The sequence below is a fragment of the Schistocerca serialis genome, unplaced genomic scaffold (assembly GCF_023864345.2).
Source record: "Schistocerca serialis cubense isolate TAMUIC-IGC-003099 unplaced genomic scaffold, iqSchSeri2.2 HiC_scaffold_447, whole genome shotgun sequence".
Lineage (NCBI taxonomy): Eukaryota > Metazoa > Arthropoda > Insecta > Orthoptera > Acrididae > Schistocerca > Schistocerca serialis.
Genome location: NW_026048026.1, coordinates 1 through 24,517, shown reverse-complemented (window position 1 = coordinate 24,517; position 24,517 = coordinate 1). Strand labels below are relative to the sequence as shown.

At 50.4% G+C, this 24,517-nt stretch overlaps 42 non-coding genes across 42 annotated transcripts; all 42 read left to right on the top strand.

Moving 5' to 3' along the window:
* The first annotated feature begins 85 nt into the window (after nucleotides 1-85).
* Trnaf-gaa (transfer RNA phenylalanine (anticodon GAA)) lies at nucleotides 86-158 on the top strand. Its single transcript has one exon. It is a non-coding gene; the product is annotated as a tRNA-Phe (tRNA).
* A 539-nt stretch (nucleotides 159-697) lies between these two features.
* Trnak-uuu (transfer RNA lysine (anticodon UUU)) lies at nucleotides 698-770 on the top strand. Its single transcript has one exon. It is a non-coding gene; the product is annotated as a tRNA-Lys (tRNA).
* Nucleotides 771-908: 138 nt separating this feature from the next.
* Trnas-cga (transfer RNA serine (anticodon CGA)) lies at nucleotides 909-990 on the top strand. Its single transcript has one exon. It is a non-coding gene; the product is annotated as a tRNA-Ser (tRNA).
* A 691-nt stretch (nucleotides 991-1,681) lies between these two features.
* On the top strand, nucleotides 1,682-1,763 carry Trnas-uga (transfer RNA serine (anticodon UGA)). The gene has a single exon. It is a non-coding gene; the product is annotated as a tRNA-Ser (tRNA).
* A 611-nt stretch (nucleotides 1,764-2,374) lies between these two features.
* On the top strand, nucleotides 2,375-2,447 carry Trnaf-gaa (transfer RNA phenylalanine (anticodon GAA)). The gene has a single exon. It is a non-coding gene; the product is annotated as a tRNA-Phe (tRNA).
* A 539-nt stretch (nucleotides 2,448-2,986) lies between these two features.
* Trnak-uuu (transfer RNA lysine (anticodon UUU)) lies at nucleotides 2,987-3,059 on the top strand. The gene has a single exon. It is a non-coding gene; the product is annotated as a tRNA-Lys (tRNA).
* A 138-nt stretch (nucleotides 3,060-3,197) lies between these two features.
* Trnas-cga (transfer RNA serine (anticodon CGA)) lies at nucleotides 3,198-3,279 on the top strand. Its single transcript has one exon. It is a non-coding gene; the product is annotated as a tRNA-Ser (tRNA).
* Nucleotides 3,280-3,970: 691 nt separating this feature from the next.
* Trnas-uga (transfer RNA serine (anticodon UGA)) lies at nucleotides 3,971-4,052 on the top strand. Its single transcript has one exon. It is a non-coding gene; the product is annotated as a tRNA-Ser (tRNA).
* A 611-nt stretch (nucleotides 4,053-4,663) lies between these two features.
* Nucleotides 4,664-4,736, top strand: Trnaf-gaa (transfer RNA phenylalanine (anticodon GAA)). Its single transcript has one exon. It is a non-coding gene; the product is annotated as a tRNA-Phe (tRNA).
* A 751-nt stretch (nucleotides 4,737-5,487) lies between these two features.
* On the top strand, nucleotides 5,488-5,569 carry Trnas-cga (transfer RNA serine (anticodon CGA)). The gene has a single exon. It is a non-coding gene; the product is annotated as a tRNA-Ser (tRNA).
* Nucleotides 5,570-6,260: 691 nt separating this feature from the next.
* On the top strand, nucleotides 6,261-6,342 carry Trnas-uga (transfer RNA serine (anticodon UGA)). The gene has a single exon. It is a non-coding gene; the product is annotated as a tRNA-Ser (tRNA).
* A 611-nt stretch (nucleotides 6,343-6,953) lies between these two features.
* On the top strand, nucleotides 6,954-7,026 carry Trnaf-gaa (transfer RNA phenylalanine (anticodon GAA)). The gene has a single exon. It is a non-coding gene; the product is annotated as a tRNA-Phe (tRNA).
* Nucleotides 7,027-7,565: 539 nt separating this feature from the next.
* On the top strand, nucleotides 7,566-7,638 carry Trnak-uuu (transfer RNA lysine (anticodon UUU)). Its single transcript has one exon. It is a non-coding gene; the product is annotated as a tRNA-Lys (tRNA).
* A 138-nt stretch (nucleotides 7,639-7,776) lies between these two features.
* Trnas-cga (transfer RNA serine (anticodon CGA)) lies at nucleotides 7,777-7,858 on the top strand. The gene has a single exon. It is a non-coding gene; the product is annotated as a tRNA-Ser (tRNA).
* Nucleotides 7,859-8,549: 691 nt separating this feature from the next.
* Trnas-uga (transfer RNA serine (anticodon UGA)) lies at nucleotides 8,550-8,631 on the top strand. Its single transcript has one exon. It is a non-coding gene; the product is annotated as a tRNA-Ser (tRNA).
* Nucleotides 8,632-9,242: 611 nt separating this feature from the next.
* Trnaf-gaa (transfer RNA phenylalanine (anticodon GAA)) lies at nucleotides 9,243-9,315 on the top strand. Its single transcript has one exon. It is a non-coding gene; the product is annotated as a tRNA-Phe (tRNA).
* Nucleotides 9,316-9,854: 539 nt separating this feature from the next.
* Nucleotides 9,855-9,927, top strand: Trnak-uuu (transfer RNA lysine (anticodon UUU)). The gene has a single exon. It is a non-coding gene; the product is annotated as a tRNA-Lys (tRNA).
* Nucleotides 9,928-10,065: 138 nt separating this feature from the next.
* Trnas-cga (transfer RNA serine (anticodon CGA)) lies at nucleotides 10,066-10,147 on the top strand. Its single transcript has one exon. It is a non-coding gene; the product is annotated as a tRNA-Ser (tRNA).
* Nucleotides 10,148-10,837: 690 nt separating this feature from the next.
* On the top strand, nucleotides 10,838-10,919 carry Trnas-uga (transfer RNA serine (anticodon UGA)). The gene has a single exon. It is a non-coding gene; the product is annotated as a tRNA-Ser (tRNA).
* A 611-nt stretch (nucleotides 10,920-11,530) lies between these two features.
* Nucleotides 11,531-11,603, top strand: Trnaf-gaa (transfer RNA phenylalanine (anticodon GAA)). The gene has a single exon. It is a non-coding gene; the product is annotated as a tRNA-Phe (tRNA).
* A 539-nt stretch (nucleotides 11,604-12,142) lies between these two features.
* On the top strand, nucleotides 12,143-12,215 carry Trnak-uuu (transfer RNA lysine (anticodon UUU)). Its single transcript has one exon. It is a non-coding gene; the product is annotated as a tRNA-Lys (tRNA).
* A 138-nt stretch (nucleotides 12,216-12,353) lies between these two features.
* Nucleotides 12,354-12,435, top strand: Trnas-cga (transfer RNA serine (anticodon CGA)). The gene has a single exon. It is a non-coding gene; the product is annotated as a tRNA-Ser (tRNA).
* Nucleotides 12,436-13,126: 691 nt separating this feature from the next.
* Nucleotides 13,127-13,208, top strand: Trnas-uga (transfer RNA serine (anticodon UGA)). The gene has a single exon. It is a non-coding gene; the product is annotated as a tRNA-Ser (tRNA).
* Nucleotides 13,209-13,819: 611 nt separating this feature from the next.
* On the top strand, nucleotides 13,820-13,892 carry Trnaf-gaa (transfer RNA phenylalanine (anticodon GAA)). The gene has a single exon. It is a non-coding gene; the product is annotated as a tRNA-Phe (tRNA).
* Nucleotides 13,893-14,431: 539 nt separating this feature from the next.
* Trnak-uuu (transfer RNA lysine (anticodon UUU)) lies at nucleotides 14,432-14,504 on the top strand. The gene has a single exon. It is a non-coding gene; the product is annotated as a tRNA-Lys (tRNA).
* Nucleotides 14,505-14,642: 138 nt separating this feature from the next.
* On the top strand, nucleotides 14,643-14,724 carry Trnas-cga (transfer RNA serine (anticodon CGA)). The gene has a single exon. It is a non-coding gene; the product is annotated as a tRNA-Ser (tRNA).
* A 691-nt stretch (nucleotides 14,725-15,415) lies between these two features.
* Trnas-uga (transfer RNA serine (anticodon UGA)) lies at nucleotides 15,416-15,497 on the top strand. Its single transcript has one exon. It is a non-coding gene; the product is annotated as a tRNA-Ser (tRNA).
* A 611-nt stretch (nucleotides 15,498-16,108) lies between these two features.
* Nucleotides 16,109-16,181, top strand: Trnaf-gaa (transfer RNA phenylalanine (anticodon GAA)). Its single transcript has one exon. It is a non-coding gene; the product is annotated as a tRNA-Phe (tRNA).
* A 539-nt stretch (nucleotides 16,182-16,720) lies between these two features.
* On the top strand, nucleotides 16,721-16,793 carry Trnak-uuu (transfer RNA lysine (anticodon UUU)). The gene has a single exon. It is a non-coding gene; the product is annotated as a tRNA-Lys (tRNA).
* Nucleotides 16,794-16,932: 139 nt separating this feature from the next.
* On the top strand, nucleotides 16,933-17,014 carry Trnas-cga (transfer RNA serine (anticodon CGA)). Its single transcript has one exon. It is a non-coding gene; the product is annotated as a tRNA-Ser (tRNA).
* A 691-nt stretch (nucleotides 17,015-17,705) lies between these two features.
* Trnas-uga (transfer RNA serine (anticodon UGA)) lies at nucleotides 17,706-17,787 on the top strand. The gene has a single exon. It is a non-coding gene; the product is annotated as a tRNA-Ser (tRNA).
* Nucleotides 17,788-18,400: 613 nt separating this feature from the next.
* On the top strand, nucleotides 18,401-18,473 carry Trnaf-gaa (transfer RNA phenylalanine (anticodon GAA)). Its single transcript has one exon. It is a non-coding gene; the product is annotated as a tRNA-Phe (tRNA).
* Nucleotides 18,474-19,013: 540 nt separating this feature from the next.
* On the top strand, nucleotides 19,014-19,086 carry Trnak-uuu (transfer RNA lysine (anticodon UUU)). Its single transcript has one exon. It is a non-coding gene; the product is annotated as a tRNA-Lys (tRNA).
* A 138-nt stretch (nucleotides 19,087-19,224) lies between these two features.
* Trnas-cga (transfer RNA serine (anticodon CGA)) lies at nucleotides 19,225-19,306 on the top strand. Its single transcript has one exon. It is a non-coding gene; the product is annotated as a tRNA-Ser (tRNA).
* Nucleotides 19,307-19,998: 692 nt separating this feature from the next.
* Nucleotides 19,999-20,080, top strand: Trnas-uga (transfer RNA serine (anticodon UGA)). Its single transcript has one exon. It is a non-coding gene; the product is annotated as a tRNA-Ser (tRNA).
* Nucleotides 20,081-20,693: 613 nt separating this feature from the next.
* Nucleotides 20,694-20,765, top strand: Trnaf-gaa (transfer RNA phenylalanine (anticodon GAA)). The gene has a single exon. It is a non-coding gene; the product is annotated as a tRNA-Phe (tRNA).
* A 539-nt stretch (nucleotides 20,766-21,304) lies between these two features.
* Trnak-uuu (transfer RNA lysine (anticodon UUU)) lies at nucleotides 21,305-21,377 on the top strand. Its single transcript has one exon. It is a non-coding gene; the product is annotated as a tRNA-Lys (tRNA).
* A 137-nt stretch (nucleotides 21,378-21,514) lies between these two features.
* Nucleotides 21,515-21,596, top strand: Trnas-cga (transfer RNA serine (anticodon CGA)). The gene has a single exon. It is a non-coding gene; the product is annotated as a tRNA-Ser (tRNA).
* Nucleotides 21,597-22,287: 691 nt separating this feature from the next.
* On the top strand, nucleotides 22,288-22,369 carry Trnas-uga (transfer RNA serine (anticodon UGA)). The gene has a single exon. It is a non-coding gene; the product is annotated as a tRNA-Ser (tRNA).
* Nucleotides 22,370-22,986: 617 nt separating this feature from the next.
* Trnaf-gaa (transfer RNA phenylalanine (anticodon GAA)) lies at nucleotides 22,987-23,058 on the top strand. The gene has a single exon. It is a non-coding gene; the product is annotated as a tRNA-Phe (tRNA).
* Nucleotides 23,059-23,600: 542 nt separating this feature from the next.
* Trnak-uuu (transfer RNA lysine (anticodon UUU)) lies at nucleotides 23,601-23,673 on the top strand. Its single transcript has one exon. It is a non-coding gene; the product is annotated as a tRNA-Lys (tRNA).
* Nucleotides 23,674-23,811: 138 nt separating this feature from the next.
* Nucleotides 23,812-23,892, top strand: Trnas-cga (transfer RNA serine (anticodon CGA)). Its single transcript has one exon. It is a non-coding gene; the product is annotated as a tRNA-Ser (tRNA).
* Nucleotides 23,893-24,517: the final 625 nt, after the last annotated feature.

The following is a 24,517-nucleotide window of genomic DNA, read 5'->3' as shown; positions in this document are numbered from 1 at the left end:
TGTGTCTTATCAGACGAAGGTGACTGTGAAATTGGCAACGAGGCAGAGGTTAACAAACACATGCAAACAGGAACGTTCAATGTCAGCCGAAATAGCTCAGTTGGGAGAGCGTTAGACTGAAGATCTAAAGGTCCCTGGTTCGATCCCGGGTTTCGGCAGGTATTCGTTTTGATGCGACGCCAATGGAATGGCTCTGCGTTGGTGATAATGCAACTACCGCTGACAACAAAAATGACTCTCTCCTGTAGCTGTTCTGGTTGTCTAGTGCATGCCATAAGAGGAACTCACTAGACAACTAACTCCCTTAGAAGCAAAAGAATCAAAAAAGTCCTACCGACTGCGTTCCTTTTTCTGTGTCAGGTGGTGAAGAACGTTTTCAACGGAACCGTGAAACGAGCGAAAACGTGGGAAACATTGCATTCGAAATGCTTGCGAATTTTCCAATTGCCCAGTGAGTGTCGACAAAATATGTAAATTCTCTGCTCCAACGTATGAGACGCAACGACTCCTGCAATTTGTTGTTGCATCGTGTGTCAGCAGTCTTCGATAGTGTGTTACGAGCTTAGTGCGATAAGTCTGCAGACAGCATTTAGGCGACGTTTTATTAGTAACGGCCCCATGCAGCGATTGCACAACAGTAAACGACATGAGTCAATGTATAGTTGTGCATCGTGAGAGGTATCACAGCGTCGTGTGAGCCCGGATAGCTCAGTCGGTAGAGCATTAGGCTTTTAACCTAAGGGTCCAGGGTTCAAGTCCCTGTCCGGGCGGAAATTTTAATACTTTGGTAGCGATTCGTCTGGTAGCGGTGGAAACGCTACGGAAAATAATGAAGCTACGCCGTTTTCTGACACCACAGTGCTTTAAACGGTAGCAGTTGCATGTGTCGGGACAACACCGCGCTACCAGCAGTCGTGGCCGAGTGGTTAAGGCGTCTGACTCGAAATCAGATTCCCTCTGGGAGCGTAGGTTCGAATCCTACCGGCTGCGTGCGATTTTGCGTAAAGAGGAGCAAAAATTTTCGCACACATGTGACATGCGTGGGCGAATGCGGGTGCAAACCAGTGACGCCATTCTCAACAAGACGAAAGTTTCCGTTTAAGAATACTGAGTTTCGCGACGACCGCTGCTTACTGTGGCCATCGGTTCACCTCGCACTGACGCTGGGACTGCAGAAAGCCGTCGCTGAGATCGTGAGTACACAGATGTGCTCGAAAGTGTAGGACAGAGCGAACATTCATTTCTTTTTAAGAATCGCAATTCAATCATTCGAGTGCGGCAAAGGCAGTGGTGCAGCGTTTCTTTTCTTAAGATCTCGCAGCTGCTTGGAGGTATGTCCATCGTTTTAAGACGACACAAAACTAGCGTCAGCGGTGCGTCAGTGGGAAGTCGGTGAAGTCGCCATTGGAGCCATAAGCCAGTAATTACAACACGCGAATCACTCGCACACCATGTAGCATGCACCACAACGCTCGGCCGAGGGACCGGACAGCTCAGTCGGTAGAGCGCTAGACCTTCAACCAAAGGGTCCCGGGCTCAAACCCCCGCCAGGCGAAAATTAACACACTGTCGTAACGGCTAATGGAAACCCTACAGAAAAGAGTGACGCCACGCCGCTTTCTGCCATCAGATTGCTTCTAAAGACGGCGGTTCCACTTGTCGGGAGTCGCTTCTGCCACCGGCAGTCGTGGCCGAGTGGTTAAGGCGTCTGACTTGAAATCAGATTCCCTCTGGGAGCGTAGGTTCGAGTCCTGCCGACTGCGAAAATTTTCTCGCTCTCAAAAGATGGACGTTCAGCTGCATCCTAGCAGTTGCGTCACTACTAAACACGCGCGTCACCAGCAATGTGCAGTGTTATTTGATCCAGGGCGCAGCGTTACAGTCGCGCTCAGAAGCCGCAGCTCATCTCCTCGTCTCACAGCCGCCCACCGGGTGTTAGTACAAGTGTCGCCTCACTGGGCAGTGCAGATGTGTCCATCTTAGCTTGCAGACGATGACGTGTAGCAATTGATGAGCTAACGCAAGTCGAATGTTTTACCGTGTGTATCTCCTAGATACTGCCTCTCATACGGTGGAGAGGCTCACTCCTTCTTGTGTCTCGTTCTCTGCACACGAGTTGCCCCTGGCATCGATATAGCACGGGTTTTCTAGCGCCAGCGCGGCGTCACGTGAAGTCAGCGAAGTGAATATTACACGAGTCGAGTCGACATGTTTGCTTGTTACGATGATGGAAGCAGAAGAAATGTGTGTGGGACTTCACTGCATCGGCTGCTCGCCTTTCAGCGTCCCTGTGTCTTATCAGACGAAGGTGACTGTGAAATTGGCAACGAGGCAGAGGTTAACAAACACATGCAAACAGGAACGTTCAATGTCAGCCGAAATAGCTCAGTTGGGAGAGCGTTAGACTGAAGATCTAAAGGTCCCTGGTTCGATCCCGGGTTTCGGCAGGTATTCGTTTTGATGCGACGCCAATGGAATGGCTCTGCGTTGGTGATAATGCAACTACCGCTGACAACAAAAATGACTCTCTCCTGTAGCTGTTCTGGTTGTCTAGTGCATGCCATAAGAGGAACTCACTAGACAACTAACTCCCTTAGAAGCAAAAGAATCAAAAAAGTCCTACCGACTGCGTTCCTTTTTCTGTGTCAGGTGGTGAAGAACGTTTTCAACGGAACCGTGAAACGAGCGAAAACGTGGGAAACATTGCATTCGAAATGCTTGCGAATTTTCCAATTGCCCAGTGAGTGTCGACAAAATATGTAAATTCTCTGCTCCAACGTATGAGACGCAACGACTCCTGCAATTTGTTGTTGCATCGTGTGTCAGCAGTCTTCGATAGTGTGTTACGAGCTTAGTGCGATAAGTCTGCAGACAGCATTTAGGCGACGTTTTATTAGTAACGGCCCCATGCAGCGATTGCACAACAGTAAACGACATGAGTCAATGTATAGTTGTGCATCGTGAGAGGTATCACAGCGTCGTGTGAGCCCGGATAGCTCAGTCGGTAGAGCATTAGGCTTTTAACCTAAGGGTCCAGGGTTCAAGTCCCTGTCCGGGCGGAAATTTTAATACTTTGGTAGCGATTCGTCTGGTAGCGGTGGAAACGCTACGGAAAATAATGAAGCTACGCCGTTTTCTGACACCACAGTGCTTTAAACGGTAGCAGTTGCATGTGTCGGGACAACACCGCGCTACCAGCAGTCGTGGCCGAGTGGTTAAGGCGTCTGACTCGAAATCAGATTCCCTCTGGGAGCGTAGGTTCGAATCCTACCGGCTGCGTGCGATTTTGCGTAAAGAGGAGCAAAAATTTTCGCACACATGTGACATGCGTGGGCGAATGCGGGTGCAAACCAGTGACGCCATTCTCAACAAGACGAAAGTTTCCGTTTAAGAATACTGAGTTTCGCGACGACCGCTGCTTACTGTGGCCATCGGTTCACCTCGCACTGACGCTGGGACTGCAGAAAGCCGTCGCTGAGATCGTGAGTACACAGATGTGCTCGAAAGTGTAGGACAGAGCGAACATTCATTTCTTTTTAAGAATCGCAATTCAATCATTCGAGTGCGGCAAAGGCAGTGGTGCAGCGTTTCTTTTCTTAAGATCTCGCAGCTGCTTGGAGGTATGTCCATCGTTTTAAGACGACACAAAACTAGCGTCAGCGGTGCGTCAGTGGGAAGTCGGTGAAGTCGCCATTGGAGCCATAAGCCAGTAATTACAACACGCGAATCACTCGCACACCATGTAGCATGCACCACAACGCTCGGCCGAGGGACCGGACAGCTCAGTCGGTAGAGCGCTAGACCTTCAACCAAAGGGTCCCGGGCTCAAACCCCCGCCAGGCGAAAATTAACACACTGTCGTAACGGCTAATGGAAACCCTACAGAAAAGAGTGACGCCACGCCGCTTTCTGCCATCAGATTGCTTCTAAAGACGGCGGTTCCACTTGTCGGGAGTCGCTTCTGCCACCGGCAGTCGTGGCCGAGTGGTTAAGGCGTCTGACTTGAAATCAGATTCCCTCTGGGAGCGTAGGTTCGAGTCCTGCCGACTGCGAAAATTTTCTCGCTCTCAAAAGATGGACGTTCAGCTGCATCCTAGCAGTTGCGTCACTACTAAACACGCGCGTCACCAGCAATGTGCAGTGTTATTTGATCCAGGGCGCAGCGTTACAGTCGCGCTCAGAAGCCGCAGCTCATCTCCTCGTCTCACAGCCGCCCACCGGGTGTTAGTACAAGTGTCGCCTCACTGGGCAGTGCAGATGTGTCCATCTTAGCTTGCAGACGATGACGTGTAGCAATTGATGAGCTAACGCAAGTCGAATGTTTTACCGTGTGTATCTCCTAGATACTGCCTCTCATACGGTGGAGAGGCTCACTCCTTCTTGTGTCTCGTTCTCTGCACACGAGTTGCCCCTGGCATCGATATAGCACGGGTTTTCTAGCGCCAGCGCGGCGTCACGTGAAGTCAGCGAAGTGAATATTACACGAGTCGAGTCGACATGTTTGCTTGTTACGATGATGGAAGCAGAAGAAATGTGTGTGGGACTTCACTGCATCGGCTGCTCGCCTTTCAGCGTCCCTGTGTCTTATCAGACGAAGGTGACTGTGAAATTGGCAACGAGGCAGAGGTTAACAAACACATGCAAACAGGAACGTTCAATGTCAGCCGAAATAGCTCAGTTGGGAGAGCGTTAGACTGAAGATCTAAAGGTCCCTGGTTCGATCCCGGGTTTCGGCAGGTATTCGTTTTGATGCGACGCCAATGGAATGGCTCTGCGTTGGTGATAATGCAACTACCGCTGACAACAAAAATGACTCTCTCCTGTAGCTGTTCTGGTTGTCTAGTGCATGCCATAAGAGGAACTCACTAGACAACTAACTCCCTTAGAAGCAAAAGAATCAAAAAAGTCCTACCGACTGCGTTCCTTTTTCTGTGTCAGGTGGTGAAGAACGTTTTCAACGGAACCGTGAAACGAGCGAAAACGTGGGAAACATTGCATTCGAAATGCTTGCGAATTTTCCAATTGCCCAGTGAGTGTCGACAAAATATGTAAATTCTCTGCTCCAACGTATGAGACGCAACGACTCCTGCAATTTGTTGTTGCATCGTGTGTCAGCAGTCTTCGATAGTGTGTTACGAGCTTAGTGCGATAAGTCTGCAGACAGCATTTAGGCGACGTTTTATTAGTAACGGCCCCATGCAGCGATTGCACAACAGTAAACGACATGAGTCAATGTATAGTTGTGCATCGTGAGAGGTATCACAGCGTCGTGTGAGCCCGGATAGCTCAGTCGGTAGAGCATTAGGCTTTGTAACCTAAGGGTCCAGGGTTCAAGTCCCTGTCCGGGCGGAAATTTTAATACTTTGGTAGCGATTCGTCTGGTAGCGGTGGAAACGCTACGGAAAATAATGAAGCTACGCCGTTTTCTGACACCACAGTGCTTTAAACGGTAGCAGTTGCATGTGTCGGGACAACACCGCGCTACCAGCAGTCGTGGCCGAGTGGTTAAGGCGTCTGACTCGAAATCAGATTCCCTCTGGGAGCGTAGGTTCGAATCCTACCGGCTGCGTGCGATTTTGCGTAAAGAGGAGCAAAAATTTTCGCACACATGTGACATGCGTGGGCGAATGCGGGTGCAAACCAGTGACGCCATTCTCAACAAGACGAAAGTTTCCGTTTAAGAATACTGAGTTTCGCGACGACCGCTGCTTACTGTGGCCATCGGTTCACCTCGCACTGACGCTGGGACTGCAGAAAGCCGTCGCTGAGATCGTGAGTACACAGATGTGCTCGAAAGTGTAGGACAGAGCGAACATTCATTTCTTTTTAAGAATCGCAATTCAATCATTCGAGTGCGGCAAAGGCAGTGGTGCAGCGTTTCTTTTCTTAAGATCTCGCAGCTGCTTGGAGGTATGTCCATCGTTTTAAGACGACACAAAACTAGCGTCAGCGGTGCGTCAGTGGGAAGTCGGTGAAGTCGCCATTGGAGCCATAAGCCAGTAATTACAACACGCGAATCACTCGCACACCATGTAGCATGCACCACAACGCTCGGCCGAGGGACCGGACAGCTCAGTCGGTAGAGCGCTAGACCTTCAACCAAAGGGTCCCGGGCTCAAACCCCCGCCAGGCGAAAATTAACACACTGTCGTAACGGCTAATGGAAACCCTACAGAAAAGAGTGACGCCACGCCGCTTTCTGCCATCAGATTGCTTCTAAAGACGGCGGTTCCACTTGTCGGGAGTCGCTTCTGCCACCGGCAGTCGTGGCCGAGTGGTTAAGGCGTCTGACTTGAAATCAGATTCCCTCTGGGAGCGTAGGTTCGAGTCCTGCCGACTGCGAAAATTTTCTCGCTCTCAAAAGATGGACGTTCAGCTGCATCCTAGCAGTTGCGTCACTACTAAACACGCGCGTCACCAGCAATGTGCAGTGTTATTTGATCCAGGGCGCAGCGTTACAGTCGCGCTCAGAAGCCGCAGCTCATCTCCTCGTCTCACAGCCGCCCACCGGGTGTTAGTACAAGTGTCGCCTCACTGGGCAGTGCAGATGTGTCCATCTTAGCTTGCAGACGATGACGTGTAGCAATTGATGAGCTAACGCAAGTCGAATGTTTTACCGTGTGTATCTCCTAGATACTGCCTCTCATACGGTGGAGAGGCTCACTCCTTCTTGTGTCTCGTTCTCTGCACACGAGTTGCCCCTGGCATCGATATAGCACGGGTTTTCTAGCGCCAGCGCGGCGTCACGTGAAGTCAGCGAAGTGAATATTACACGAGTCGAGTCGACATGTTTGCTTGTTACGATGATGGAAGCAGAAGAAATGTGTGTGGGACTTCACTGCATCGGCTGCTCGCCTTTCAGCGTCCCTGTGTCTTATCAGACGAAGGTGACTGTGAAATTGGCAACGAGGCAGAGGTTAACAAACACATGCAAACAGGAACGTTCAATGTCAGCCGAAATAGCTCAGTTGGGAGAGCGTTAGACTGAAGATCTAAAGGTCCCTGGTTCGATCCCGGGTTTCGGCAGGTATTCGTTTTGATGCGACGCCAATGGAATGGCTCTGCGTTGGTGATAATGCAACTACCGCTGACAACAAAAATGACTCTCTCCTGTAGCTGTTCTGGTTGTCTAGTGCATGCCATAAGAGGAACTCACTAGACAACTAACTCCCTTAGAAGCAAAAGAATCAAAAAAGTCCTACCGACTGCGTTCCTTTTTCTGTGTCAGGTGGTGAAGAACGTTTTCAACGGAACCGTGAAACGAGCGAAAACGTGGGAAACATTGCATTCGAAATGCTTGCGAATTTTCCAATTGCCCAGTGAGTGTCGACAAAATATGTAAATTCTCTGCTCCAACGTATGAGACGCAACGACTCCTGCAATTTGTTGTTGCATCGTGTGTCAGCAGTCTTCGATAGTGTGTTACGAGCTTAGTGCGATAAGTCTGCAGACAGCATTTAGGCGACGTTTTATTAGTAACGGCCCCATGCAGCGATTGCACAACAGTAAACGACATGAGTCAATGTATAGTTGTGCATCGTGAGAGGTATCACAGCGTCGTGTGAGCCCGGATAGCTCAGTCGGTAGAGCATTAGGCTTTTAACCTAAGGGTCCAGGGTTCAAGTCCCTGTCCGGGCGGAAATTTTAATACTTTGGTAGCGATTCGTCTGGTAGCGGTGGAAACGCTACGGAAAATAATGAAGCTACGCCGTTTTCTGACACCACAGTGCTTTAAACGGTAGCAGTTGCATGTGTCGGGACAACACCGCGCTACCAGCAGTCGTGGCCGAGTGGTTAAGGCGTCTGACTCGAAATCAGATTCCCTCTGGGAGCGTAGGTTCGAATCCTACCGGCTGCGTGCGATTTTGCGTAAAGAGGAGCAAAAATTTTCGCACACATGTGACATGCGTGGGCGAATGCGGGTGCAAACCAGTGACGCCATTCTCAACAAGACGAAAGTTTCCGTTTAAGAATACTGAGTTTCGCGACGACCGCTGCTTACTGTGGCCATCGGTTCACCTCGCACTGACGCTGGGACTGCAGAAAGCCGTCGCTGAGATCGTGAGTACACAGATGTGCTCGAAAGTGTAGGACAGAGCGAACATTCATTTCTTTTTAAGAATCGCAATTCAATCATTCGAGTGCGGCAAAGGCAGTGGTGCAGCGTTTCTTTTCTTAAGATCTCGCAGCTGCTTGGAGGTATGTCCATCGTTTTAAGACGACACAAAACTAGCGTCAGCGGTGCGTCAGTGGGAAGTCGGTGAAGTCGCCATTGGAGCCATAAGCCAGTAATTACAACACGCGAATCACTCGCACACCATGTAGCATGCACCACAACGCTCGGCCGAGGGACCGGACAGCTCAGTCGGTAGAGCGCTAGACCTTCAACCAAAGGGTCCCGGGCTCAAACCCCCGCCAGGCGAAAATTAACACACTGTCGTAACGGCTAATGGAAACCCTACAGAAAAGAGTGACGCCACGCCGCTTTCTGCCATCAGATTGCTTCTAAAGACGGCGGTTCCACTTGTCGGGAGTCGCTTCTGCCACCGGCAGTCGTGGCCGAGTGGTTAAGGCGTCTGACTTGAAATCAGATTCCCTCTGGGAGCGTAGGTTCGAGTCCTGCCGACTGCGAAAATTTTCTCGCTCTCAAAAGATGGACGTTCAGCTGCATCCTAGCAGTTGCGTCACTACTAAACACGCGCGTCACCAGCAATGTGCAGTGTTATTTGATCCAGGGCGCAGCGTTACAGTCGCGCTCAGAAGCCGCAGCTCATCTCCTCGTCTCACAGCCGCCCACCGGGTGTTAGTACAAGTGTCGCCTCACTGGGCAGTGCAGATGTGTCCATCTTAGCTTGCAGACGATGACGTGTAGCAATTGATGAGCTAACGCAAGTCGAATGTTTTACCGTGTGTATCTCCTAGATACTGCCTCTCATACGGTGGAGAGGCTCACTCCTTCTTGTGTCTCGTTCTCTGCACACGAGTTGCCCCTGGCATCGATATAGCACGGGTTTTCTAGCGCCAGCGCGGCGTCACGTGAAGTCAGCGAAGTGAATATTACACGAGTCGAGTCGACATGTTTGCTTGTTACGATGATGGAAGCAGAAGAAATGTGTGTGGGACTTCACTGCATCGGCTGCTCGCCTTTCAGCGTCCCTGTGTCTTATCAGACGAAGGTGACTGTGAAATTGGCAACGAGGCAGAGGTTAACAAACACATGCAAACAGGAACGTTCAATGTCAGCCGAAATAGCTCAGTTGGGAGAGCGTTAGACTGAAGATCTAAAGGTCCCTGGTTCGATCCCGGGTTTCGGCAGGTATTCGTTTTGATGCGACGCCAATGGAATGGCTCTGCGTTGGTGATAATGCAACTACCGCTGACAACAAAAATGACTCTCTCCTGTAGCTGTTCTGGTTGTCTAGTGCATGCCATAAGAGGAACTCACTAGACAACTAACTCCCTTAGAAGCAAAAGAATCAAAAAAGTCCTACCGACTGCGTTCCTTTTTCTGTGTCAGGTGGTGAAGAACGTTTTCAACGGAACCGTGAAACGAGCGAAAACGTGGGAAACATTGCATTCGAAATGCTTGCGAATTTTCCAATTGCCCAGTGAGTGTCGACAAAATATGTAAATTCTCTGCTCCAACGTATGAGACGCAACGACTCCTGCAATTTGTTGTTGCATCGTGTGTCAGCAGTCTTCGATAGTGTGTTACGAGCTTAGTGCGATAAGTCTGCAGACAGCATTTAGGCGACGTTTTATTAGTAACGGCCCCATGCAGCGATTGCACAACAGTAAACGACATGAGTCAATGTATAGTTGTGCATCGTGAGAGGTATCACAGCGTCGTGTGAGCCCGGATAGCTCAGTCGGTAGAGCATTAGGCTTTTAACCTAAGGGTCCAGGGTTCAAGTCCCTGTCCGGGCGGAAATTTTAATACTTTGGTAGCGATTCGTCTGGTAGCGGTGGAAACGCTACGGAAAATAATGAAGCTACGCCGTTTTCTGACACCACAGTGCTTTAAACGGTAGCAGTTGCATGTGTCGGGACAACACCGCGCTACCAGCAGTCGTGGCCGAGTGGTTAAGGCGTCTGACTCGAAATCAGATTCCCTCTGGGAGCGTAGGTTCGAATCCTACCGGCTGCGTGCGATTTTGCGTAAAGAGGAGCAAAAATTTTCGCACACATGTGACATGCGTGGGCGAATGCGGGTGCAAACCAGTGACGCCATTCTCAACAAGACGAAAGTTTCCGTTTAAGAATACTGAGTTTCGCGACGACCGCTGCTTACTGTGGCCATCGGTTCACCTCGCACTGACGCTGGGACTGCAGAAAGCCGTCGCTGAGATCGTGAGTACACAGATGTGCTCGAAAGTGTAGGACAGAGCGAACATTCATTTCTTTTTAAGAATCGCAATTCAATCATTCGAGTGCGGCAAAGGCAGTGGTGCAGCGTTTCTTTTCTTAAGATCTCGCAGCTGCTTGGAGGTATGTCCATCGTTTTAAGACGACACAAAACTAGCGTCAGCGGTGCGTCAGTGGGAAGTCGGTGAAGTCGCCATTGGAGCCATAAGCCAGTAATTACAACACGCGAATCACTCGCACACCATGTAGCATGCACCACAACCTCGGCCGAGGGACCGGACAGCTCAGTCGGTAGAGCGCTAGACCTTCAACCAAAGGGTCCCGGGCTCAAACCCCCGCCAGGCGAAAATTAACACACTGTCGTAACGGCTAATGGAAACCCTACAGAAAAGAGTGACGCCACGCCGCTTTCTGCCATCAGATTGCTTCTAAAGACGGCGGTTCCACTTGTCGGGAGTCGCTTCTGCCACCGGCAGTCGTGGCCGAGTGGTTAAGGCGTCTGACTTGAAATCAGATTCCCTCTGGGAGCGTAGGTTCGAGTCCTGCCGACTGCGAAAATTTTCTCGCTCTCAAAAGATGGACGTTCAGCTGCATCCTAGCAGTTGCGTCACTACTAAACACGCGCGTCACCAGCAATGTGCAGTGTTATTTGATCCAGGGCGCAGCGTTACAGTCGCGCTCAGAAGCCGCAGCTCATCTCCTCGTCTCACAGCCGCCCACCGGGTGTTAGTACAAGTGTCGCCTCACTGGGCAGTGCAGATGTGTCCATCTTAGCTTGCAGACGATGACGTGTAGCAATTGATGAGCTAACGCAAGTCGAATGTTTTACCGTGTGTATCTCCTAGATACTGCCTCTCATACGGTGGAGAGGCTCACTCCTTCTTGTGTCTCGTTCTCTGCACACGAGTTGCCCCTGGCATCGATATAGCACGGGTTTTCTAGCGCCAGCGCGGCGTCACGTGAAGTCAGCGAAGTGAATATTACACGAGTCGAGTCGACATGTTTGCTTGTTACGATGATGGAAGCAGAAGAAATGTGTGTGGGACTTCACTGCATCGGCTGCTCGCCTTTCAGCGTCCCTGTGTCTTATCAGACGAAGGTGACTGTGAAATTGGCAACGAGGCAGAGGTTAACAAACACATGCAAACAGGAACGTTCAATGTCAGCCGAAATAGCTCAGTTGGGAGAGCGTTAGACTGAAGATCTAAAGGTCCCTGGTTCGATCCCGGGTTTCGGCAGGTATTCGTTTTGATGCGACGCCAATGGAATGGCTCTGCGTTGGTGATAATGCAACTACCGCTGACAACAAAAATGACTCTCTCCTGTAGCTGTTCTGGTTGTCTAGTGCATGCCATAAGAGGAACTCACTAGACAACTAACTCCCTTAGAAGCAAAAGAATCAAAAAAGTCCTACCGACTGCGTTCCTTTTTCTGTGTCAGGTGGTGAAGAACGTTTTCAACGGAACCGTGAAACGAGCGAAAACGTGGGAAACATTGCATTCGAAATGCTTGCGAATTTTCCAATTGCCCAGTGAGTGTCGACAAAATATGTAAATTCTCTGCTCCAACGTATGAGACGCAACGACTCCTGCAATTTGTTGTTGCATCGTGTGTCAGCAGTCTTCGATAGTGTGTTACGAGCTTAGTGCGATAAGTCTGCAGACAGCATTTAGGCGACGTTTTATTAGTAACGGCCCCATGCAGCGATTGCACAACAGTAAACGACATGAGTCAATGTATAGTTGTGCATCGTGAGAGGTATCACAGCGTCGTGTGAGCCCGGATAGCTCAGTCGGTAGAGCATTAGGCTTTTAACCTAAGGGTCCAGGGTTCAAGTCCCTGTCCGGGCGGAAATTTTAATACTTTGGTAGCGATTCGTCTGGTAGCGGTGGAAACGCTACGGAAAATAATGAAGCTACGCCGTTTTCTGACACCACAGTGCTTTAAACGGTAGCAGTTGCATGTGTCGGGACAACACCGCGCTACCAGCAGTCGTGGCCGAGTGGTTAAGGCGTCTGACTCGAAATCAGATTCCCTCTGGGAGCGTAGGTTCGAATCCTACCGGCTGCGTGCGATTTTGCGTAAAGAGGAGCAAAAATTTTCGCACACATGTGACATGCGTGGGCGAATGCGGGTGCAAACCAGTGACGCCATTCTCAACAAGACGAAAGTTTCCGTTTAAGAATACTGAGTTTCGCGACGACCGCTGCTTACTGTGGCCATCGGTTCACCTCGCACTGACGCTGGGACTGCAGAAAGCCGTCGCTGAGATCGTGAGTACACAGATGTGCTCGAAAGTGTAGGACAGAGCGAACATTCATTTCTTTTTAAGAATCGCAATTCAATCATTCGAGTGCGGCAAAGGCAGTGGTGCAGCGTTTCTTTTCTTAAGATCTCGCAGCTGCTTGGAGGTATGTCCATCGTTTTAAGACGACACAAAACTAGCGTCAGCGGTGCGTCAGTGGGAAGTCGGTGAAGTCGCCATTGGAGCCATAAGCCAGTAATTACAACACGCGAATCACTCGCACACCATGTAGCATGCACCACAACGCTCGGCCGAGGGACCGGACAGCTCAGTCGGTAGAGCGCTAGACCTTCAACCAAAGGGTCCCGGGCTCAAACCCCCGCCAGGCGAAAATTAACACACTGTCGTAACGGCTAATGGAAACCCTACAGAAAAGAGTGACGCCACGCCGCTTTCTGCCATCAGATTGCTTCTAAAGACGGCGGTTCCACTTGTCGGGAGTCGCTTCTGCCACCGGCAGTCGTGGCCGAGTGGTTAAGGCGTCTGACTTGAAATCAGATTCCCTCTGGGAGCGTAGGTTCGAGTCCTGCCGACTGCGAAAATTTTCTCGCTCTCAAAAGATGGACGTTCAGCTGCATCCTAGCAGTTGCGTCACTACTAAACACGCGCGTCACCAGCAATGTGCAGTGTTATTTGATCCAGGGCGCAGCGTTACAGTCGCGCTCAGAAGCCGCAGCTCATCTCCTCGTCTCACAGCCGCCCACCGGGTGTTAGTACAAGTGTCGCCTCACTGGGCAGTGCAGATGTGTCCATCTTAGCTTGCAGACGATGACGTGTAGCAATTGATGAGCTAACGCAAGTCGAATGTTTTACCGTGTGTATCTCCTAGATACTGCCTCTCATACGGTGGAGAGGCTCACTCCTTCTTGTGTCTCGTTCTCTGCACACGAGTTGCCCCTGGCATCGATATAGCACGGGTTTTCTAGCGCCAGCGCGGCGTCACGTGAAGTCAGCGAAGTGAATATTACACGAGTCGAGTCGACATGTTTGCTTGTTACGATGATGGAAGCAGAAGAAATGTGTGTGGGACTTCACTGCATCGGCTGCTCGCCTTTCAGCGTCCCTGTGTCTTATCAGACGAAGGTGACTGTGAAATTGGCAACGAGGCAGAGGTTAACAAACACATGCAAACAGGAACGTTCAATGTCAGCCGAAATAGCTCAGTTGGGAGAGCGTTAGACTGAAGATCTAAAGGTCCCTGGTTCGATCCCGGGTTTCGGCAGGTATTCGTTTTGATGCGACGCCAATGGAATGGCTCTGCGTTGGTGATAATGCAACTACCGCTGACAACAAAAATGACTCTCTCCTGTAGCTGTTCTGGTTGTCTAGTGCATGCCATAAGAGGAACTCACTAGACAACTAACTCCCTTAGAAGCAAAAGAATCAAAAAAGTCCTACCGACTGCGTTCCTTTTTCTGTGTCAGGTGGTGAAGAACGTTTTCAACGGAACCGTGAAACGAGCGAAAACGTGGGAAACATTGCATTCGAAATGCTTGCGAATTTTCCAATTGCCCAGTGAGTGTCGACAAAATATGTAAATTCTCTGCTCCAACGTATGAGACGCAACGACTCCTGCAATTTGTTGTTGCATCGTGTGTCAGCAGTCTTCGATAGTGTGTTACGAGCTTAGTGCGATAAGTCTGCAGACAGCATTTAGGCGACGTTTTATTAGTAACGGCCCCATGCAGCGATTGCACAACAGTAAACGACATGAGTCAATGTATAGTTGTGCATCGTGAGAGGTATCACAGCGTCGTGTGAGCCCGGATAGCTCAGTCGGTAGAGCATTAGGCTTTTAACCTAAGGGTCCAGGGTTCAAGTCCCTGTCCGGGCGGAAATTTTAATACTTTGGTAGCGATTCGTCTGGTAGCGGTGGAAACGCTACGGAAAATAATGAAGCTACGCCGTTTTCTGACACCACAGTGCTTTAAACGGTAGCAGTTGCATGTGTCGGGACAACACCGCGCTACCAGCAGTCGTGGCCGAGTGGTTAAGGCGTCTGACTCGAAATCAGATTCCCTCTGGGAGCGTAGGTTCGAATCCTACCGGCTGCGTGCGATTTTGCGTAAAGAGGAGCAAAAATTTTCGCACACATGTGACATGCGTGGGCGAATGCGGGTGCAAACCAGTGACGCCATTCTCAACAAGACGAAAGTTTCCGTTTAAGAATACTGAGTTTCGCGACGACCGCTGCTTACTGTGGCCATCGGTTCACCTCGCACTGACGCTGGGACTGCAGAAAGCCGTCGCTGAGATCGTGAGTACACAGATGTGCTCGAAAGTGTAGGACAGAGCGAACATTCATTTCTTTTTAAGAATCGCAATTCAATCATTCGAGTGCGGCAAAGGCAGTGGTGCAGCGTTTCTTTTCTTAAGATCTCGCAGCTGCTTGGAGGTATGTCCATCGTTTTAAGACGACACAAAACTAGCGTCAGCGGTGCGTCAGTGGGAAGTCGGTGAAGTCGCCATTGGAGCCATAAGCCAGTAATTACAACACGCGAATCACTCGCACACCATGTAGCATGCACCACAACGCTCGGCCGAGGGACCGGACAGCTCAGTCGGTAGAGCGCTAGACCTTCAACCAAAGGGTCCCGGGCTCAAACCCCCGCCAGGCGAAAATTAACACACTGTCGTAACGGCTAATGGAAACCCTACAGAAAAGAGTGACGCCACGCCGCTTTCTGCCATCAGATTGCTTCTAAAGACGGCGGTTCCACTTGTCGGGAGTCGCTTCTGCCACCGGCAGTCGTGGCCGAGTGGTTAAGGCGTCTGACTTGAAATCAGATTCCCTCTGGGAGCGTAGGTTCGAGTCCTGCCGACTGCGAAAATTTTCTCGCTCTCAAAAGATGGACGTTCAGCTGCATCCTAGCAGTTGCGTCACTACTAAACACGCGCGTCACCAGCAATGTGCAGTGTTATTTGATCCAGGGCGCAGCGTTACAGTCGCGCTCAGAAGCCGCAGCTCATCTCCTCGTCTCACAGCCGCCCACCGGGTGTTAGTACAAGTGTCGCCTCACTGGGCAGTGCAGATGTGTCCATCTTAGCTTGCAGACGATGACGTGTAGCAATTGATGAGCTAACGCAAGTCGAATGTTTTACCGTGTGTATCTCCTAGATACTGCCTCTCATACGGTGGAGAGGCTCACTCCTTCTTGTGTCTCGTTCTCTGCACACGAGTTGCCCCTGGCATCGATATAGCACGGGTTTTCTAGCGCCAGCGCGGCGTCACGTGAAGTCAGCGAAGTGAATATTACACGAGTCGAGTCGACATGTTTGCTTGTTACGATGATGGAAGCAGAAGAAATGTGTGTGGGACTTCACTGCATCGGCTGCTCGCCTTTCAGCGTCCCTGTGTCTTATCAGACGAAGGTGACTGTGAAATTGGCAACGAGGCAGAGGTTAACAAACACATGCAAACAGGAACGTTCAATGTCAGCCGAAATAGCTCAGTTGGGAGAGCGTTAGACTGAAGATCTAAAGGTCCCTGGTTCGATCCCGGGTTTCGGCAGGTATTCGTTTTGATGCGACGCCAATGGAATGGCTCTGCGTTGGTGATAATGCAACTACCGCTGACAACAAAAATGACTCTCTCCTGTAGCTGTTCTGGTTGTCTAGTGCATGCCATAAGAGGAACTCACTAGACAACTAACTCCCTTAGAAGCAAAAGAATCAAAAAAGTCCTACCGACTGCGTTCCTTTTTCTGTGTCAGGTGGTGAAGAACGTTTTCAACGGAACCGTGAAACGAGCGAAAACGTGGGAAACATTGCATTCGAAATGCTTGCGAATTTTCCAATTGCCCAGTGAGTGTCGACAAAATATGTAAATTCTCTGCTCCAACGTATGAGACGCAACGACTCCTGCAATTTGTTGTTGCATCGTGTGTCAGCAGTCTTCGATAGTGTGTTACGAGCTTAGTGCGATAAGTCTGCAGACAGCATTTAGGCGACGTTTTATTAGTAACGGCCCCATGCAGCGATTGCACAACAGTAAACGACATGAGTCAATGTATAGTTGTGCATCGTGAGAGGTATCACAGCGTCGTGTGAGCCCGGATAGCTCAGTCGGTAGAGCATTAGGCTTTTAACCTAAGGGTCCAGGGTTCAAGTCCCTGTCCGGGCGGAAATTTTAATACTTTGGTAGCGATTCGTCTGGTAGCGGTGGAAACGCTACGGAAAATAATGAAGCTACGCCGTTTTCTGACACCAACAGTGCTTTAAACGGTAGCAGTTGCATGTGTCGGGACAACACCGCGCTACCAGCAGTCGTGGCCGAGTGGTTAAGGCGTCTGACTCGAAATCAGATTCCCTCTGGGAGCGTAGGTTCGAATCCTACCGGCTGCGTGCGATTTTGCGTAAAGAGGAGCAAAAATTTTCGCACACATGTGACATGCGTGGGCGAATGCGGGTGCAAACCAGTGACGCCATTCTCAACAAGACGAAAGTTTCCGTTTAAGAATACTGAGTTTCGCGACGACCGCTGCTTACTGTGGCCATCGGTTCACCTCGCACTGACGCTGGGACTGCAGAAAGCCGTCGCTGAGATCGTGAGTACACAGATGTGCTCGAAAGTGTAGGACAGAGCGAACATTCATTTCTTTTTAAGAATCGCAATTCAATCATTCGAGTGCGGCAAAGGCAGTGGTGCAGCGTTTCTTTTCTTAAGATCTCGCAGCTGCTTGGAGGTATGTCCATCGTTTTAAGACGACACAAAACTAGCGTCAGCGGTGCGTCAGTGGGAAGTCGGTGAAGTCGCCATTGGAGCCATAAGCCAGTAATTACAACACGCGAATCACTCGCACACCATGTAGCATGCACCACAACGCTCGGCCGAGGGACCGGACAGCTCAGTCGGTAGAGCGCTAGACCTTCAACCAAAGGGTCCCGGGCTCAAACCCCCGCCAGGCGAAAATTAACACACTGTCGTAACGGCTAATGGAAACCCTACAGAAAAGAGTGACGCCACGCCGCTTTCTGCCATCAGATTGCTTCTAAAGACGGCGGTTCCACTTGTCGGGAGTCGCTTCTGCCACCGGCAGTCGTGGCCGAGTGGTTAAGGCGTCTGACTTGAAATCAGATTCCCTCTGGGAGCGTAGGTTCGAGTCCTGCCGACTGCGAAAATTTTCTCGCTCTCAAAAGATGGACGTTCAGCTGCATCCTAGCAGTTGCGTCACTACTAAACACGCGCGTCACCAGCAATGTGCAGTGTTATTTGATCCAGGGCGCAGCGTTACAGTCGCGCTCAGAAGCCGCAGCTCATCTCCTCGTCTCACAGCCGCCCACCGGGTGTTAGTACAAGTGTCGCCTCACTGGGCAGTGCAGATGTGTCCATCTTAGCTTGCAGACGATGACGTGTAGCAATTGATGAGCTAACGCAAGTCGAATGTTTTACCGTGTGTATCTCCTAGATACTGCCTCTCATACGGTGGAGAGGCTCACTCCTTCTTGTGTCTCGTTCTCTGCACACGAGTTGCCCCTGGCATCGATATAGCACGGGTTTTCTAGCGCCAGCGCGCGGCGTCACGTGAAGTCAGCGAAGTGAATATTACACGAGTCGAGTCGACATGTTTGCTTGTTACGATGATGGAAGCAGAAGAAATGTGTGTGGGACTTCACTGCATCGGCTGCTCGCCTTTCAGCGTCCCTGTGTCTTATCAGACGAAGGTGACTGTGAAATTGGCAACGAGGCAGAGGTTAACAAACACATGCAAACAGGAACGTTCAATGTCAGCCGAAATAGCTCAGTTGGGAGAGCGTTAGACTGAAGATCTAAAGGTCCCTGGTTCGATCCCGGGTTTCGGCAGGTATTCGTTTTGATGCGACGCCAATGGAATGGCTCTGCGTTGGTGATAATGCAACTACCGCTGACAACAAAAATGACTCTCTCCTGTAGCTGTTCTGGTTGTCTAGTGCATGCCATAAGAGGAACTCACTAGACAACTAACTCCCTTAGAAGCAAAAGAATCAAAAAAGTCCTACCGACTGCGTTCCTTTTTCTGTGTCAGGTGGTGAAGAACGTTTTCAACGGAACCGTGAAACGAGCGAAAAACGTGGGAAACATTGCATTCGAAATGCTTGCGAATTTTCCAATTGCCCAGTGAGTGTCGACAAAATATGTAAATTCTCTGCTCCAACGTATGAGACGCAACGACTCCTGCAATTTGTTGTTGCATCGTGTGTCAGCAGTCTTCGATAGTGTGTTACGAGCTTAGTGCGATAAGTCTGCAGACAGCATTTAGGCGACGTTTTATTAGTAACGGCCCCATGCAGCGATTGCACAACAGTAAACGACATGAGTCAATGTATAGTTGTGCATCGTGAGAGGTATCACAGCGTCGTGTGAGCCCGGATAGCTCAGTCGGTAGAGCATTAGGCTTTTAACCTAAGGGTCCAGGGTTCAAGTCCCTGTCCGGGCGGAAATTTTAATACTTTGGTAGCGATTCGTCTGGTAGCGGTGGAAACGCTACGGAAAATAATGAAGCTACGCCGTTTTCTGACACCACAGTGCTTTAAACGGTAGCAGTTGCATGTGTCGGGACAACACCGCGCTACCAGCAGTCGTGGCCGAGTGGTTAAGGCGTCTGACTCGAAATCAGATTCCCTCTGGGAGCGTAGGTTCGAATCCTACCGGCTGCGTGCGATTTTGCGTAAAGAGGAGCAAAAATTTTCGCACACATGTGACATGCGTGGGCGAATGCGGGTGCAAACCAGTGACGCCATTCTCAACAAGACGAAAGTTTCCGTTTAAGAATACTGAGTTTCGCGACGACCGCTGCTTACTGTGGCCATCGGTTCACCTCGCACTGACGCTGGGACTGCAGAAAGCCGTCGCTGAGATCGTGAGTACACAGATGTGCTCGAAAGTGTAGGACAGAGCGAACATTCATTTCTTTTTAAGAATCGCAATTCAATCATTCGAGTGCGGCAAAGGCAGTGGTGCAGCGTTTCTTTTCTTAAGATCTCGCAGCTGCTTGGAGGTATGTCCATCGTTTTAAGACGACACAAAACTAGCGTCAGCGGTGCGTCAGTGGGAAGTCGGTGAAGTCGCCATTGGAGCCATAAGCCAGTAATTACAACACGCGAATCACTCGCACACCATGTAGCATGCACCACAACGCTCGGCCGAGGGACCGGACAGCTCAGTCGGTAGAGCGCTAGACCTTCAACCAAAGGGTCCCGGGCTCAAACCCCCGCCAGGCGAAAATTAACACACTGTCGTAACGGCTAATGGAAACCCTACAGAAAAGAGTGACGCCACGCCGCTTTCTGCCCATCAGATTGCTTCTAAAGACGGCGGTTCCACTTGTCGGGAGTCGCTTCTGCCACCGGCAGTCGTGGCCGAGTGGTTAAGGCGTCTGACTTGAAATCAGATTCCCTCTGGGAGCGTAGGTTCGAGTCCTGCCGACTGCGAAAATTTTCTCGCTCTCAAAAGATGGACGTTCAGCTGCATCCTAGCAGTTGCGTCACTACTAAACACGCGCGTCACCAGCAATGTGCAGTGTTATTTGATCCAGGGCGCAGCGTTACAGTCGCGCTCAGAAGCCGCAGCTCATCTCCTCGTCTCACAGCCGCCCACCGGGTGTTAGTACAAGTGTCGCCTCACTGGGCAGTGCAGATGTGTCCATCTTAGCTTGCAGACGATGACGTGTAGCAATTGATGAGCTAACGCAAGTCGAATGTTTTACCGTGTGTATCTCCTAGATACTGCCTCTCATACGGTGGAGAGGCTCACTCCTTCTTGTGTCTCGTTCTCTGCACACGAGTTGCCCCTGGCATCGATATAGCACGGGTTTTCTAGCGCCAGCGCGGCGTCACGTGAAGTCAGCGAAGTGAATATTACACGAGTCGAGGTCGACATGTTTGCTTGTTACGATGATTGGAAGCAGAAGAAATGTGTGTGGGACTTCACTGCATCGGCTGCTCGCCTTTCAGCGTCCCTGTGTCTTATCAGACGAAGGTGACTGTGAAATTGGCAACGAGGCAGAGGTTAACAAACACATGCAAACAGGAACGTTCAATGTCAGCCGAAATAGCTCAGTTGGGAGAGCGTTAGACTGAAGATCTAAAGGTCCCTGGTTCGATCCCGGGTTCGGCAGGTATTCGTTTTGATGCGACGCCAATGGAATGGCTCTGCGTTGGTGATAATGCAACTACCGCTGACAACAAAAATGACTCTCTCCTGTAGCTGTTCTGGTTGTCTAGTGCATGCCATAAGAGGAACTCACTAGACAACTAACTCCCTTAGAAGCAAAAGAATCAAAAAAGTCCTACCGACTGCGTTCCTTTTTCTGTGTCAGGTGGTGAAGAACGTTTTCAACGGAACCGTGAAACGAGCGAAAACGTGGGAAACATTGCATTCGAAATGCTTGCGAATTTTCCAATTGCCCAGTGAGTGTCGACAAAATATGTAAATTCTCTGCTCCAACGTATGAGACGCAACGACTCCTGCAATTTGTTGTTGCATCGTGTGTCAGCAGTCTTCGATAGTGTGTTACGAGCTTAGTGCGATAAGTCTGCAGACAGCATTTAGGCGACGTTTTATTAGTAACGGCCCCATGCAGCGATTGCACAACAGTAAACGACATGAGTCAATGTATAGTTGTGCATCGTGAGAGGTATCACAGCGTCGTGTGAGCCCGGATAGCTCAGTCGGTAGAGCATTAGGCTTTTAACCTAAGGGTCCAGGGTTCAAGTCCCTGTCCGGGCGGAAATTTTAATACTTTGGTAGCGATTCGTCTGGTAGCGGTGGAAACGCTACGGAAAATAATGAAGCTACGCCGTTTTCTGACACACAGTGCTTTAAACGGTAGCAGTTGCATGTGTCGGGACAACACCGCGCTACCAGCAGTCGTGGCCGAGTGGTTAAGGCGTCTGACTCGAAATCAGATTCCCTCTGGGAGCGTAGGTTCGAATCCTACCGGCTGCGTGCGATTTTGCGTAAAGAGGAGCAAAAATTTCGCACACATGGTGACATGCGTGGGCGAATGCGGGTGCAAACCAGTGACGCCATTCTCAACAAGACGAAAGTTTCCGTTTAAGAATACTGAGTTTCGCGACGACCGCTGCTTACTGTGGCCATCGGTTCACCTCGCACTGACGCTGGGACTGCAGAAAGCCGTCGCTGAGATCGTGAGTACACAGATGTGCTCGAAAGTGTAGGACAGAGCGAACATTCATTTCTTTTTAAGAATCGCAATTCAATCATTCGAGTGCGGCAAAGGCAGTGGTGCAGCGTTTCTTTTCTTAAGATCTCGCAGCTGCTTGGAGGTATGTCCATCGTTTTAAGACGACACAAAACTAGCGTCAGCGGTGCGTCAGTGGGAAGTCGGTGAAGTCGCCATTGGAGCCATAAGCCAGTAATTACAACACGCGAATCACTCGCACACCATGTAGCATGCACCACAACGCTCGGCCGAGGGACCGGACAGCTCAGTCGGTAGAGCGCTAGACCTTCAACCAAAGGGTCCCGGGCTCAAACCCCCGCCAGGCGAAAATTAACACACTGTCGTAACGGCTAATGGAAACCCTACAGAAAAGAGTGACGCCACGCCGCTTTCTGCCATCAGATTGCTTCTAAAGACGGCGGTTCCACTTGTCGGGAGTCGCTTCTGCCACCGGCAGTCGTGGCCGAGTGGTTAAGGCGTCTGACTTGAAATCAGATTCCCTCTGGGAGCGTAGGTTCGAGTCCTGCCGACTGCGAAAATTTTCTCGCTCTCAAAAGATGGACGTTCAGCTGCATCCTAGCAGTTGCGTCACTACTAAACACGCGCGTCACCAGCAATGTGCAGTGTTATTTGATCCAGGGCGCAGCGTTACAGTCGCGCTCAGAAGCCGCAGCTCATCTCCTCGTCTCACAGCCGCCCACCGGGTGTTAGTACAAGTGTCGCCTCACTGGGCAGTGCAGATGTGTCCATCTTAGCTTGCAGACGATGACGTGTAGCAATTGATGAGCTAACGCAAGTCGAATGTTTTACCGTGTGTATCTCCTAGATACTGCCTCTCATACGGTGGAGAGGCTCACTCCTTCTTGTGTCTCGTTCTCTGCACACGAGTTGCCCCCTGGCATCGATATAGCACGGGTTTTTCTAGCGCCAGCGCGGCGTCACGTGAAGTCAGCGAAGTGAATATTACACGAGTCGAGTCGACATGTTTGCTTGTTACGATGATGGAAGCAGAAGAAATGTGTGTGGGACTTCACTGCATCGGCTTGCTCGCCTTTCAGCGTCCCTGTGTCTTAGTCAGACGAAGGTGACTGTGAAATTGGGCAACGAGGCAGAGGTTAACAAACACATGCAAACAGGAACGTTCAAGTGTCAGCCGAATAGCTCAGTTGGGAGAGCGTTAGACTGAAGATCTAAAGGTCCCTGGTTCGATCCCGGGTTTCGGCAGGTATTCGTTTTGATGCGACGCCAATGGAATGGCTCTGCGTTGGTGATAATGCAACTACCGCTGACAAACAAAAATGACTCTCTCCTGTAGCTGTTCTGGTTGTCTAGTGCATGCCATAAGAGGAACTCACTAGACAACTAACTCCCTTAGAAGCAAAAGAATCAAAAAAAGTCCTACCGACTGCGTTCCCTTTTTCTGTGTCAGGTGGTGAAGAACGTTTTCAACGGAACCGTGAAACGAGCGAAAACGTGGGAAACATTGCATTCGAATGCTTGCGAATTTCCAATTGCCCAGTGAGTGTCGACAAAATATGTAAATTCTCTGCTCCAACGTATGAGACGCAACGACTCCTGCAATTTGTTGTTGCATCGTGTGTCAGCAGTCTTCGATAGTGTGTTTACGAGCTTAGTGCGATAAGTCTGCAGACAGCATTTAGGCGACGTTTTATTAGTAACGGCCCCATGCAGCGATTGCACAACAGTAAACGACATGAGTCAATGTATAGTTGTGCATCGTGAGAGGTATCACAGCGTCCGTGTGAGCCCGGATAGCTCAGTCGGTAGAGCATTAGGCTTTTAACCTAAGGGTCCAGGGTTCAAGTCCCTGTCCGGGCGGAAATTTTAATACTTTGGTAGCGATCGTCTGGTAGCGGTGGAAACGCTACGGAAAATAATGAAGCTACGCCGTTTTCTGACACCACAGTGCTTTAAACGGTAGCAGTTGCATGTGGTCGGGACAACACCGCGCTACCAGCAGCTCGTGGCCGAGTGGTTAAGGCGTCTGACTCGAAATCAGATTCCCTCTGGGAGCGTAGGTTCGAATCCTACGCTGCGTGCGATTTTGCGTAAAGAGGAGCAAAAATTTTCGCACACATGTGACATGCGTGGGCGAATGCGGGTGCAGAACCAGTGACGCCCATTCTCAACAAGACGAAAAGTTTCCGTGTTAAGAATACTGAGTTTCGCGACTGCTTACTGTGGCCATCGGTTCACCTCGCACTGACGCTGGGACTGCAGAAAGCCGTCGCTGAGATCGTGAGTACACAGATGTGCTCGAAAGTGTAGGACAGAGCGAACATTCATTTCTTTTTAAGAATCGCAATTCAATCATTCGAGTGCGGCAAAGGCAGTGGTGCAGCGTTTCTTTTCTTAAGATCTCGCAGCTGCTTGGAGGTATGTCCATCGTTTTAAGACGACACAAAACTAGCGTCAGCGGTGCGTCAGTGGGAAGTCGGTGAAGTCGCCATTGGAGCCATAAGCCAGTAATTACAACACGCGAATCACTCGCACACCATGTAGCATGCACCACAACGCTCGGCCGAGGGACCGGACAGCTCAGTCGGTAGAGCGCTAGACCTTCAACCAAAGGGTCCCGGGCTCAAACCCCCGCCAGGCGAAAATTAACACACTGTCGTAACGGCTAATGGAAACCCTACAGAAAAGAGTGACGCCACGCCGC